The sequence below is a fragment of the Ictidomys tridecemlineatus genome, chromosome 13 (genome assembly GCF_052094955.1).
Source record: "Ictidomys tridecemlineatus isolate mIctTri1 chromosome 13, mIctTri1.hap1, whole genome shotgun sequence".
Classification (NCBI taxonomy): domain Eukaryota; kingdom Metazoa; phylum Chordata; class Mammalia; order Rodentia; family Sciuridae; genus Ictidomys; species Ictidomys tridecemlineatus.
The window spans coordinates 11087532-11099756 of NC_135489.1; positions in this window are offsets into that span (position 1 = coordinate 11087532).

The window sequence follows — 12225 nt, forward strand, 5'->3', positions numbered from 1 at the left end:
CTGCCTGAATTCAGAGGCAACCCTGGAATCTAGATTCACATGAGCTACTAAACTCCCATCTCACCTGTAAATAGTACATCCTTAGGTCTCAGCAACTTTTAATTAAAAAGTCATTGGCAACATTAATATTGGAACTCAGATATTCATGAAAGGCAATTTTTAATCTCTGTTTTGGAATAATAATCCAATTGGTTGATCCTGTCAAATCTCTGGGGAGAGACAGCATGCACTTATTGAAGGCAGAGCTTTAGGAAAGTTGAAGAAAAAACTTAAGATTATGAAATATGGAGTTGTTGCTGCCATCACTCAGTAGGTTCTTAAAAACAAATAGTAAGTTGGATTCAAGGTGTCTTAAAAAAAACAGAGAAGGATAATGCAGGCTAGTCTTAAAAAAATAAAAATAAAAAGGAAAAAATAAAAACAAAATAGGAGGACATCTCTCTCTGCTCCTCCGATGTTTAGCACTGCTGAGGGTCAGCGGCCTCCATGGCAGGTTATTTACCTTTCTTACTTGTAGAAACCATCAATTTATCATCAATGGAATTGACATCTACTCTGGACAGATGTTTGTCCTTGTCCACTCTGTCTCCAGAAGCACCACCTTCACCTTTCAACATAGCGTCTGAAATAACATTGTTTTATCTCGAGGTGCTCATTAATGCCCAAACAGACTCGATGTGACCTGAGGACTGTGCAGTTCATTACCTTTACCATGCGCCTCTATTACCCAGCAGCATCCAGGAAGACTACAAGATAGAATGACAGTTAAAAGTCAGCTGAAAGAGCCCACTTAAGGATATCGGCCAGCTAAGTTAGGAAGACTGATCCCCCTGATGCATTTTATATGCTGTACCTGTGACTGATACATGGAGCCATCTCCATGCATGTAAACCAAGTATCAGAGGGATGACATGGAAGGCCCTCTGCATTAACACACAGTGTGTACTAGGACACACTATGGCATTCCTCTCCTAGCCAATGTAGGCCGTGGGAGGGGAGGAATTTGGTTTTTAAGTGGTGAAAGGTGATCATTGTACTGGGTGACATAATATACCACTAAGCTAGACATAATCCTTTGGACACTTTGCATCTCTCATACTGTGAGGCTGGCAGTTGGAAAGGTGTTACTGTAGTGGTTGAAGATATTGGACACTAATCACCACAAGAAGCTAGGTTTGCTACACAACAGTGGGGCACAGGGAAGGCAATGTCTGGAGCCATAGGGATTTTGCATTCATCAATGAATCTGTGGTAAACGGCCCAAAGAGGCCAATCAAGTTAAAATTTGAGAGATGAAAACTAGATTTCTCACCCCATGGTGCCACGTTCAATTGCTGAGGCAAGGGTGTGTGTGAAAGTAGATATAGTCTGGTTAATTTTATACTGCATTCTCTATCCCACATTACGTGTTCATAGACATCACGTTGCTTCCATGGAGTCCAATGTCATTCATTCTGGGTTCTGTTCTTCATCACTGCACACTGTCTTAGGAGAGGGTGCTTTCCCAGCACTGCCTACACCTGCCCAGAAGTAAACCCTGTGCAATATGGCGGCTATCACCTCTCCTCTCCACATTTCAAGGTGCTTCTATTTCCATTTGCTTGCTCTGATTAGCTAGTTCTTTATCAAGGTCTGAATTGTTCTGTACTTAGGTATGCTGCTCCTTAGTACCATCTGGGCCCTTCTGCTATCAGGATCTCCTTGCCCTTGACACACAGCTTTCCACTCAAATACCAGCAGTGCTACATGGTCCAAAGTCACATCTTTTCACTTGTCACTAGCTCTACCCACTTGGTTATATAACCTGGACATTCTAGTAATGGTAACCAATAAATTTTAGGCAAGTCCATTTCTTCTCTGTATTTTTATAGGGTTGTAGAAAAGACATGATTTTGGTATAGGTGGCTGACATGAATACACACACAAAAAAATGGAAGCTCCCACTATGTCATTGATATCTTATTTGGGCTCTTTAAATAATTTCCTATATTTTTATGAAGGATTTAAAGTCATTTACTCTAAATTAGAATTTCCCCAAATGTGTAAATATCTGGGTGAACCTTCCTGATTCTGTCTTTGCTGCTATTTGCTCAGGAGATTCTTCTTAATTCTGTCACCCTATGAGAATACTTTTGAATCAATTAAGATTATGTTCACATGCTAACTCCATTATTAAAACTTCCTTAATTCCTTCAATGTTATTAAGCAGTATAGTACTTGAAACAATGGTAGAATACAGCGATTTTCTTTCTTGTCAGATTTGTTTAACACACTACCAAGGATTCTGTTCTTCATCACTGCACACTGTCTTAGGAGAGGGTGCTTTCCAAGCACTGCCTACACCTGCCCAGAGGTAGATTCTGTGCAATATGATGGCTATCACCTTTCCTCTCCACATTTCAAGGTGCTTCTCTTTCTGTTTGCTTGCTCTGATCAGCTATTTCTTTATCAACAGCCTCTTTGGGCTGTTAACCACAGATTCATTGCTGAATGCAAAATCCCCTACATGGCCCTCCCATGTAAGTCTTTTTGGCCAGTTTTTGTGCAGTATACACAATAAGGGCTCCAAAATAGTAAAGGAGTGAATGAATATTATGCCTCATATAAATTCATCAACACAGAATCATAGATCTGTATTTTAAAGATAGAAACATTAAAAGCAGAAAAATTAAGAAAGAACAGGAGTTTGTTAAAATGCCTCCGAAACCTGATTTATCATGACATTTTTTTAATTTAAAAATGCACTTCATTTTCTAGGTTTAATTGAAACTGAACTTCCTCTGAAGGAGATATTGTCCCAAGAGGTGATGCCTTGTTCCTTCTGGACACAACCCCAGGAGTATCAGCATCAGCAGTGGAAAGCTGCAGGCAAATGTCACTTCATATCAAATGCAGAATCAAAGAAGAAAAATGTGCCCCCGCAGACCTGAAAGCACACCCACAAAGGTGAGGTCACTGCCAAACTCGCCTTTAGGTGGCTTCCGTTTAGGTCATGCCACAGCAATTTGGGCATGAGCTTTCATGTTATCCTGTCCCAGTGCATTGGGAAGACCATGCATTGCTAGGGTAGAAAACAAGAGTGAACAAAGCAGGCTTCCGATGAAATGCAAAGATAGATTCATAATAAATGTTCACAGAGTTGTGATGGTAAAGGCCCCTTCATATTTGCAAGCACAGAATATACAAGGCAAGAAAAAAATAAATGGTTTAGTGTCACTTCCTCTTAGTTTACCAAATTGAAAAAAAAAAAATCATATTCTGTCCATTCCTTAAGTGAAAGATAAATCTTCCTGCAGTCTGTGTAAACCAATTAATAACATGAGATAACATCGTTCTCTAATACGATCTGACTTGTATCACATTTTTATGACTGCATCAAAAGAGTACTTGTTTTTCTGCTTCTGTTAAGTATTCATTGAAAATTTGTTGGCTGGGAGTCTAATTGTTATAAGGTGGTAGGAATGAGTGAAAAAAATTCTGATTACTCTAGGCACTTTGTGTTTTGTTCTGTATTGTGTAATTTTCTAAGGGAAAAAAAAATGTACTCAGTCCACCTGCAGTTTGTTTTAATAAATAAAGATACAGTTTGATCTTTGCCAGAAATCTATACCCTGATGCAAAAGTGGTAGGATTTTCTGGGCCTAACATACTGCTTGAGATCAAGGAAAGGCTCAATAAACACTTGTCTAAAAACAAACAATGGAATAAATGAATGCATTGTGTTCAAGGGTCTATTCCTGTCAATAATTCTGTTTCTTAAGTTTTGTCAAGGCTCCGAGGTGCTTTAAAGTTGAAGCAATTTAGATTACTTCATCCCAGCCTTATCCATTTGCTCTGTTGCTTTCTTGTCATTTTAATTGAGGCTAAAAACTTCAAATTGGATTCCAATGTGTCTTTTACTTGCTTCCTGTTTTCCTAGACAATCCATACTGCCATTGTTTTTGCATTCCAGGGTAATCCATTTTATCACTTGGCTAAGCAAACACAGCTGGGTAGTAATGAATGGAGTTTCTACATTGATAGATAAACTTGGCCATTATACTGCTCATTCTCTAAAACAAGGAGAAACCATATAACAATTCTACCCTAGGATAAAGCATAAAGAAGATATAAATGTTCTACTGATGTAATAAGGACAATTACATTATTGACCCTTTGCTTCTATTACTACATGCAAACTAATCTGTTAGATAAGCAGATAAATACAATTAACACAGTCATTTCATTGATTCTATACTTAATTTATTCAAGCATTAAAAAAATAAATAAATGACTCTGTTGTCAGTTTAGAAAACACACTGTGAATAGTCACAGGGGATTTTCATACCAAAATGCATGAAAACTTATTGCCTGTTGGCTGGATTTAACTTCTTGTTAGTAATGTTGTAATGTTTGAAAAAAATCATTAGGCAAAAAGGCTAATGTTTAATTTCAATATCTAGGTTTTCAGATCCACTATTACCATGGTGGTTTATTTTATTTATTTATTTTTTTAAATTCCATTGCACTTTGACTATTGCAGTAGTTTTAATGAAAAAAACTACAACCATGAGTCCTTGATTATATTCGTTGTAGACTTCATACACCAAAAGGTCAAATTTAAAATTTTAAAATTAAATTTTGCCAATTAAAAATTGCCAGCCATTAGATACAGGAGAAATAAGGTACAGGTGTCTTGATTTTTTATGCTTTGCTATAAATTCAATGCTGTTTCACCCCACCGAGTTCCCAGTCTGAAGTTTCTAACATTGTAAGCAATTAAGTTTGCATGCTCAGTTAATACTGGCACCTGGGAACCTGATAATTTGCATGTACACAAAGCTCAAGCTTCCATTCACAAACAATCTCTTTGCACAAATAAATCTGCAATAACCAAAAGACCAGAAGCGATTTAATAGTCCCACAAAAACACAGGCCTACAACATGCTGTCTTCTTGCTTGTCAATTTGCAGTTGTCAGAACTGTTATCTATTAAATAAAAACAGTAAGAAGGGCTCTTGCCAAGGAGATTCTTTGGGGAGCACCCAAAAGACTCAGAAACAGTAATTGGCTCATTCTGGATAATTCCCGAGCTTTCTTCATTTTCTGTCTTTAGAATACAGAGGTTTGGGCAGCCAGCTCTCTGTAGCTTTGAAAGAGCCCTTCTTTCCTTGCACAATATACATTTTTCTCTCCCACAATATATGCAGAAACTAAAATTCATGAATAACCAAGCTAAACAATGACAGTTAATATTGATTCAGTGTTTTGCTGATATTGTTTTAGTTCATTAAACAGTTAAATGAGCTGAATGCTTGCTTGCTGGTTTACCCTCATTCTTCAATGTCTTAAATTCTGTTTTTCAAATTCTAAAAAATGTCTTCATATAAGGTATATCTTGATATACGGTATCAGTGTTTTCAAATTTGAAAGACACAGAAATTACAATGCTGTTTAATATAAAGTGTCTCATTCAGTATATTCATGAAGGTAGTTTGTATGGTAGTTTAACTTTTGTTCAATATGGTTTCTCTCAAATACTTCACTAAATTTTGTCTTTGTGTTTCCTCACTTTTTTGGACAGTTTTATTTTGTACCATGAATGTAAACATTAAAGTTCACCTCTAAATAAAATATCTCATCATTCATACCTTTAACTGTTACCTGGAATTGTGAAGTGATGGAATTTAAGTAGAAAAGCACATGAAGAATTCAGAGCAGAATGAATTAAACTAAACTTCTAGGTTTAATGTAATAGTTCAAAAACCTATTAGTCTTTAAAATCTGTGAAAATAAGTAAAATGACCAAGTAATGATAAATAAGAAATAAGGCTCTATATGCATATACAATTGTGAAGCAAGTAGCCTACTTCTATGAATAATATCAGTTCAACGTATGTCTGAAATTAAACTTTATTTCAAAGAAACAAATAACATTAAGAATTTTGTTTCATATTCCTGTTTGAAAAAATTGAGTAGATAAAGAACTAAAAGTGTCAAAGCAAAAATTGTATAGGCCAATGTTAACATGTAAGATCTTTTATTGAGATTGTTTAATCCATTTTGGAATGATTTTCAAGTATAAGCTTCCAATTTCATTCTTTTGCATGTGGAAATTCTAGTTTTCCTGCCATAATGTATTGAAGACTTTATGATTTCCATGTAATTTCCTATTCATGGAGTTGCCTATAATTAATCAATAATACTTTTGGATTTGTTTGAGGGCTCTCTATTTTATTCAACTGTTGTGATTACTATACCTTTGTGATGTAACTTAAATGAAAAACAATTTGGGTGACAATTATCATTTCCTTGATAATATTGTAATAAATAATTAACATACTATTAAATGAAATAATAGGTATGTTAATGTACTTGACCACTGTAACTATTTCATTATATGTATTTCAAGACATCATGTTGTGCACCTTATACATGTACCATCAATTTGTAAAATACAGAATGAAGACTTTATTGAAGGCTATTTATTACATTAAAGGAGAGTGAAGACCCTAGGCAGAGTTCAGTTTGCTCTCAACTCAGCAAAAAAAAAAAAAAAAAAAGGATTCACAATGACAAGTTTTCCATAGTAGAAGCTTTTATTAAAACAAAAAAAAAAGAAAGAAAGAAAGAAGGAAGGAAAGAAAGAAGGGGAAGTTCTAGACTCAGGAAGAAAGCTGTGTGAAGTTTAGTCAAGTTGAGAGGTTTATCAAAGACTTCTGGTTCACAGGAATGATGATGGACACCCTGGTACCGACTCTTTTTCGCTAGGTATCTTAGTAAACCTATTGATAATGAGTATAATAAGCAGAAGACAGAGCTAGATCTCACTAGCTCTGAAAATAATTAGCTCTGAAAAGCATTCTCTAGCTCCTCCTCTATCTAGCAATGTGCTTCAGAGTTTTCTCTTTAGCTGTCCCCACCTGCAAGGCAAGGTGACAATACCTCCAAATTAAGAGGTAATTCTTCTTCTCAGGATCCAAACAAGCTTAACTCCATGTTTGTTTCGGTATTGATCTGAAGAGGAAACCTATTAAATAAATTCCTCAGATATTGTTTTGTTATAGAAAGTCGAATGTGTATACAATGTATTTTACTCAAAATCAAAAGTTATAACTTCTAAAATCTCTGCTATCATTAGCATTTATTCATGCTTCATGTGCCTCTATTTTCAAAAATAAGCAAGTTGATGTGTCAGTATATCATGATAGAAGATATACAATTTGACATTAAAACTGTGAGCTGCAAAACAGTGCCCAGTATGCTCAACATCAATCGTAGAAATGATGAGAAACATACTTTTAAGGCTGAGGGCTATCATGAAATTATAGAAAAGCAAGCATGAAGAAGAAGCTGTAATTCTGTGAAAATGTTTTCATCAAAACTAAGGAAACAGAAGATATTTTGCTAAAAGCATTTGTTGTAAAGTGTGGCCACACAGCTCAACAGTGTCTGGGTTTCCTTATTCCTGACATTATGTTGGTCTACGTTTTCTAGCTCCTCTGGAGGCCTCTGGAATCCCAGGGTGCATAGAAAATAACTTAAGCATTGAATGACTATCTTTACTAAGATATTGAAAAGCGGCCCCAGTCTTCAAAAGACCTTGAGAGAGGAAAAGTCTGTAGGTATTAAGCCATGGAAAGTTTGGGTGTGCCTGCCGCCGTGGTGCACACATGACTCGTACATAAGAATAAAGCTTAGTTAAGTTAGAGAAATGGATGGCCTCTAGTTTGTCCCCATTAGATATTAGTTATGTGACAGAAGCCAACTAGCAAAAGATTTTAGTAAGAGCTTTCTCAGGCTTCCTGGGAGCTCAGTTATATGACTTTACCAAAACAATCGTGAACTTCAAAATCTCAGTGTAGGAAGGTCAAAGTTTGCATTTTGTTAATAAAAGTAAAATCTGTGCCTGGATAGTCATCACTTCCCTGTTGTTGATGGTGGGCTTTTCCAAAGGTGGGTCTAAAATTTCCCTTAAATATGTGATGTGGCTTTAAGCATTTTTACTGCTCAAAAATTAGATTTGATCACAGTTCTATTGTCATATATAAAATATTGACATAGGCATTCTGAAAACAGGAGTAGCTAATCTACCTTTACTGTGGTAAAAAATGGCATTGGCCAGATTTAGGGATATAATTGACATAAGATACATTACACTATAATAAGGAAACTCACTGATAAATGAAATTGTTTGATGTTACATATAAGGATATTGAAGATGTTCCTGAAGGAAGAATTTCAATGTGGTGCTGAGGAGAGAAGATGGGGTTCTGTTCCACTGAGCTACTTTCCCAGCACTTTTTTTTATTTATTTTTTTAATGTTAAGACAGGTTCACACTAATCTGATGTGGCTTCCCTTGGACTTGCAGTCTTCCTGCCTCAGACTCCTGAGTCACACGTACCACCACACTTGGCTCTGAGCAGAGAATTTTAAATTTTCTTCTACTTTATTTATATAGAATGCTTTTCTGAGATGTGTTCTGGAATCATATTTTAAGCAAAGGTAAGTACAAGGTATATTTGCCATCCTGTGAACAGAATATGTGTTTACTCAAGAGGTTGTTCAAAATCATTTATTCACATTCACAAAAAGAAAGAAGAGCACCTAACTGTGTCACATCACATTTTAGAAATAAGTGTTGCCAGGGGTGTGGCTGAGTGGTGGAGTGTGCGTGAATCCCCAGGTTCAATCCCAGGTACTGCAAATAAAGAAAATAAATAAACAAAAATTAGTAAGTGTTGCTTAAATAGGAACAGGGTCTTTCAAAAGGTTAAAAAAAAAAAAAAGAAAAAGAAAATATTCAGGTGTGAGGCAGGCATAGGAGATTTCCCTGAATAGCCTCTCTTAGGAGAAAATATTATTGCAGGGCAGGGTTGTGGGCAGACCCAATCCCCTTAGGATGCATCTGAGATTTTACTCCCGAGTCACACTTACACAGTTTCTCCTAGCCGATGACACTGCATGGAAGAGAGATAAGCAACAGGCCCCCCTTCCCTTTGCTGTGGTGGTCTTCTAATGGGATACCTTTGCCTTGGACTTGCCGGTCAGCCAGAATGAGCACCCTCAGGTCCTTCCTGTGCTGAGGTTCTTTCCATCCCATCTTCCATTCCTAATTTTCCCTGTAGAGAAGCTGTCTCTATCTAAGTGACCCTGAGCTGACATCAGATCAGTTGGCCCATGGACTCTAATTGTTTTTGAATTAAGTGGTAATGAAATGATGACAAATTCTGAAGCCAAGTTGTCAACGTTTTCACTGATGGCTGTAATGGGTAGGTATTCGGCTTCTAAGGCAGAATCTCATTTTCTGAAGAGAAAGTAAGTCTGTAAGAGGAAAAATGACCCACGGCAGACAAAGCTTGCACTCTGCCTTCCCTTCTGTTTGCTATTGTGAGTTCCGACCTCCTGCTTTTGACTTAGAATCTTTCCCAGTTGACCTTCATCTTTCAGGTGGTAATGAATGTTGCTCCCGTGTGCAATGACAATCCTTTACCAATACAGGGAAGAATGGTGAGGAGAAAACTAAGAGGACAATCAATACTCCCAAGATTCTTAATGTTTGGACCAAGGTCCAGTGTCGTAGGGTAGTGCAGAAACATAATGACCTCCAACAAAACATTTACGAAACTGAATATAAATACGTATGGAAACATATAGAACTTGTTGTGTATTAAAAATTAAGGCCTATTTAAGTATTATAGTATTTACAAGCAGAGCAAAAAAATAATAGAACAACCATCATGTTTATAACAGTTTTATTATCCATTTCAAAAAAAGCAACAACAAAATCTCTGTAATACAGTATAAGGGAACTGAGTTTCTCTGACGGAATTCACGAAACAATTTAGCAAAAGTTTTACTCCTCCACAGAGTTGTTTGCAGAGGCCTGATAGCCAATGATAGATTGGTTTTGGTTCAGACAAGCTGCACACAAAAAGATCCAATCAAGATGAGAAAAACGTGGGATGGAGACTCAAGCCACTGCACTTCCTTACATCACTGGAAATTAAATTATTCCCAGCTGTATCTCAGCACGTATCTCTGTAAAGGATGAACATCTTTCTTGTTAAATTAATGATGCCACCTATGATTGTTCAGTCCATTTTAAACCATCTAAGAGTTAAGAAAAAAAAAGAAAGAAAGAAAAGAAAAAGGAAAAGGAAAAGTTACGGTAAGCTTTCACACTGGCCATATTTTTAACCTTTAAATAAATCTTTAACTATACAAGACCTTAACCATGTGAAACCCTGTAAGAATTTGCTATCCATAATACATTAATTGATTCAGTTTTATACGCTTAGCACACAACCCATGTCTTACATATCTTGTAGAATGTCTAAGTATAGCATCATGTATACATGATATATGCTTTGTTGTATACATGATATGTAATCCCACCTACAAAAAAGCATATGGATGTATGAACTTCCAAATTTTGTATAAACATCCTATGTAGTATGTAGTAGCATTCAGATTTTTAAATTGATTTAGTATAGATTAGGTTAAAAAATGATGTTCACGAAGAGTGATGTACACCGTTGTGTTGACGAGTACCTCTGCTCTGTTTTACAAGGACTAGAGTCAAGGAGAGGAGAGGCTGCCAGATGGAAGTGAACGCTCTAAGCCCCAAAGGTTCAGAGAAAGCAAGATTTAAACCTCTCTGGATGCTGCCACTGCGCATTCCCTTCCTATATTTATTATTTAGCAAGCAAGAAGTACTTATTGCTTAAGAAATCTTTTATATATGGCCATAATGGATGAAAATGAATTCAATTACCTATATTCTTAAAGGTAAAAATCTTCATATTTTAGGGTGAAAACATCCAAAATTATTTTGATAAATTTGGTTCAAATGACATTTTTCTGGCCAGTCTCTAAGTTAGACTGTTTTAAAACTCATTCTAAAGGGGCATCTATCCTTACTTTGAAAATAATCAGATATTTGAATAAATAAATAATTCTGTTATCTGGCTATATCAGGGATGGAAGGGTGTCATGTGATGAGGACTCGGTAGGGTAGTGAGATCCATAATTCCCTCTTCCTGTTTCAGAAAATTTTGGTCTAGTAGATTTAATTTGCATGTGGAAGAAGTCCTGCATTTGCCAACTGGTTTGGTGAAGGAGTCATGATGTCTATAGAACAAAATTGACAATAATAATAACAAAATTTTATAGTCCGTTTAGCTAATCTATAATGTTCTGTCCAAATCTAAGTTTATAAGCTTTATTTTATAGAAAAACTGATAGTTTATGATGACTTAATATAAAACCATGGTTAACTCAGGAATATAAAAATTGAGGGTTTTCCTTAAAAACTGTGGGTAAAAAAATGTTATGGAATCATACCATTTTTAATGGAAATTTAACAGTTATATACATATCATATACATATATTAATTGAAACATATAAATATATAAAAAATTGAAGATTTTCTCTTTGCTTATTAAATAATGTTTTTCTACTTTTAAATATACTAATAACTAAAAATGTTTAAATATACAGAAAACCTTCATGATAATTTTTATTTGATAGAATTGTGATAGAAAGTAACTTATATTTCTCATCAGTGCCATGATATTAATAGCCAGAATCTGATTAATACTGCAGCATTATTTAGCTCTCCATCTCTATATCAAAATATCTGAGATAACTAATTTACAGAGAGAAAAGGTTTATTTTGTCTTAGAGTTTTAGAGTTTCTAGTTCATGATCAGGAAGACTCATTGCTTTGGTCCTTTGGTAGTTATGCTGGATGGCAGTGATGGGGAATGCATGGCTGAACAATTGCTCACTTTATGTCCAGGAAGCAAAAGAGAAGGAGGAAATGGCTAGGATTCCCCAGAATGTCCTTCAGAGACACAACCCTAATGACATAAAGATGCCCCCAAATCCTCATCTCTCAAACATTCCACTGCCTCCTCACTGTGCCTCCCTGGGGATCAATGCTTTAACATACGGACATTTGGGGACATTAGGATCCAAACCATACCTATCACTGCTTAATGAACTCTGCTTTCAATATTCTTGAAAATAATCGTGGGCACTTTAAATCAAAAATTTGCTTCTTTTTTAAAGTTCAAAGTTACACACATGCAATGTGAGAACTTAGAATGGGAAAGACATAAAACAAAAGCTGATGGCTTTTGTGTTCATGCCACATTAACAAAAGAAATATGTGCTACTTGGAAGTCATGTTGATAAATGATACTGTAAGTAATTTCAGCAACTGGCAGGTTCTGTGGG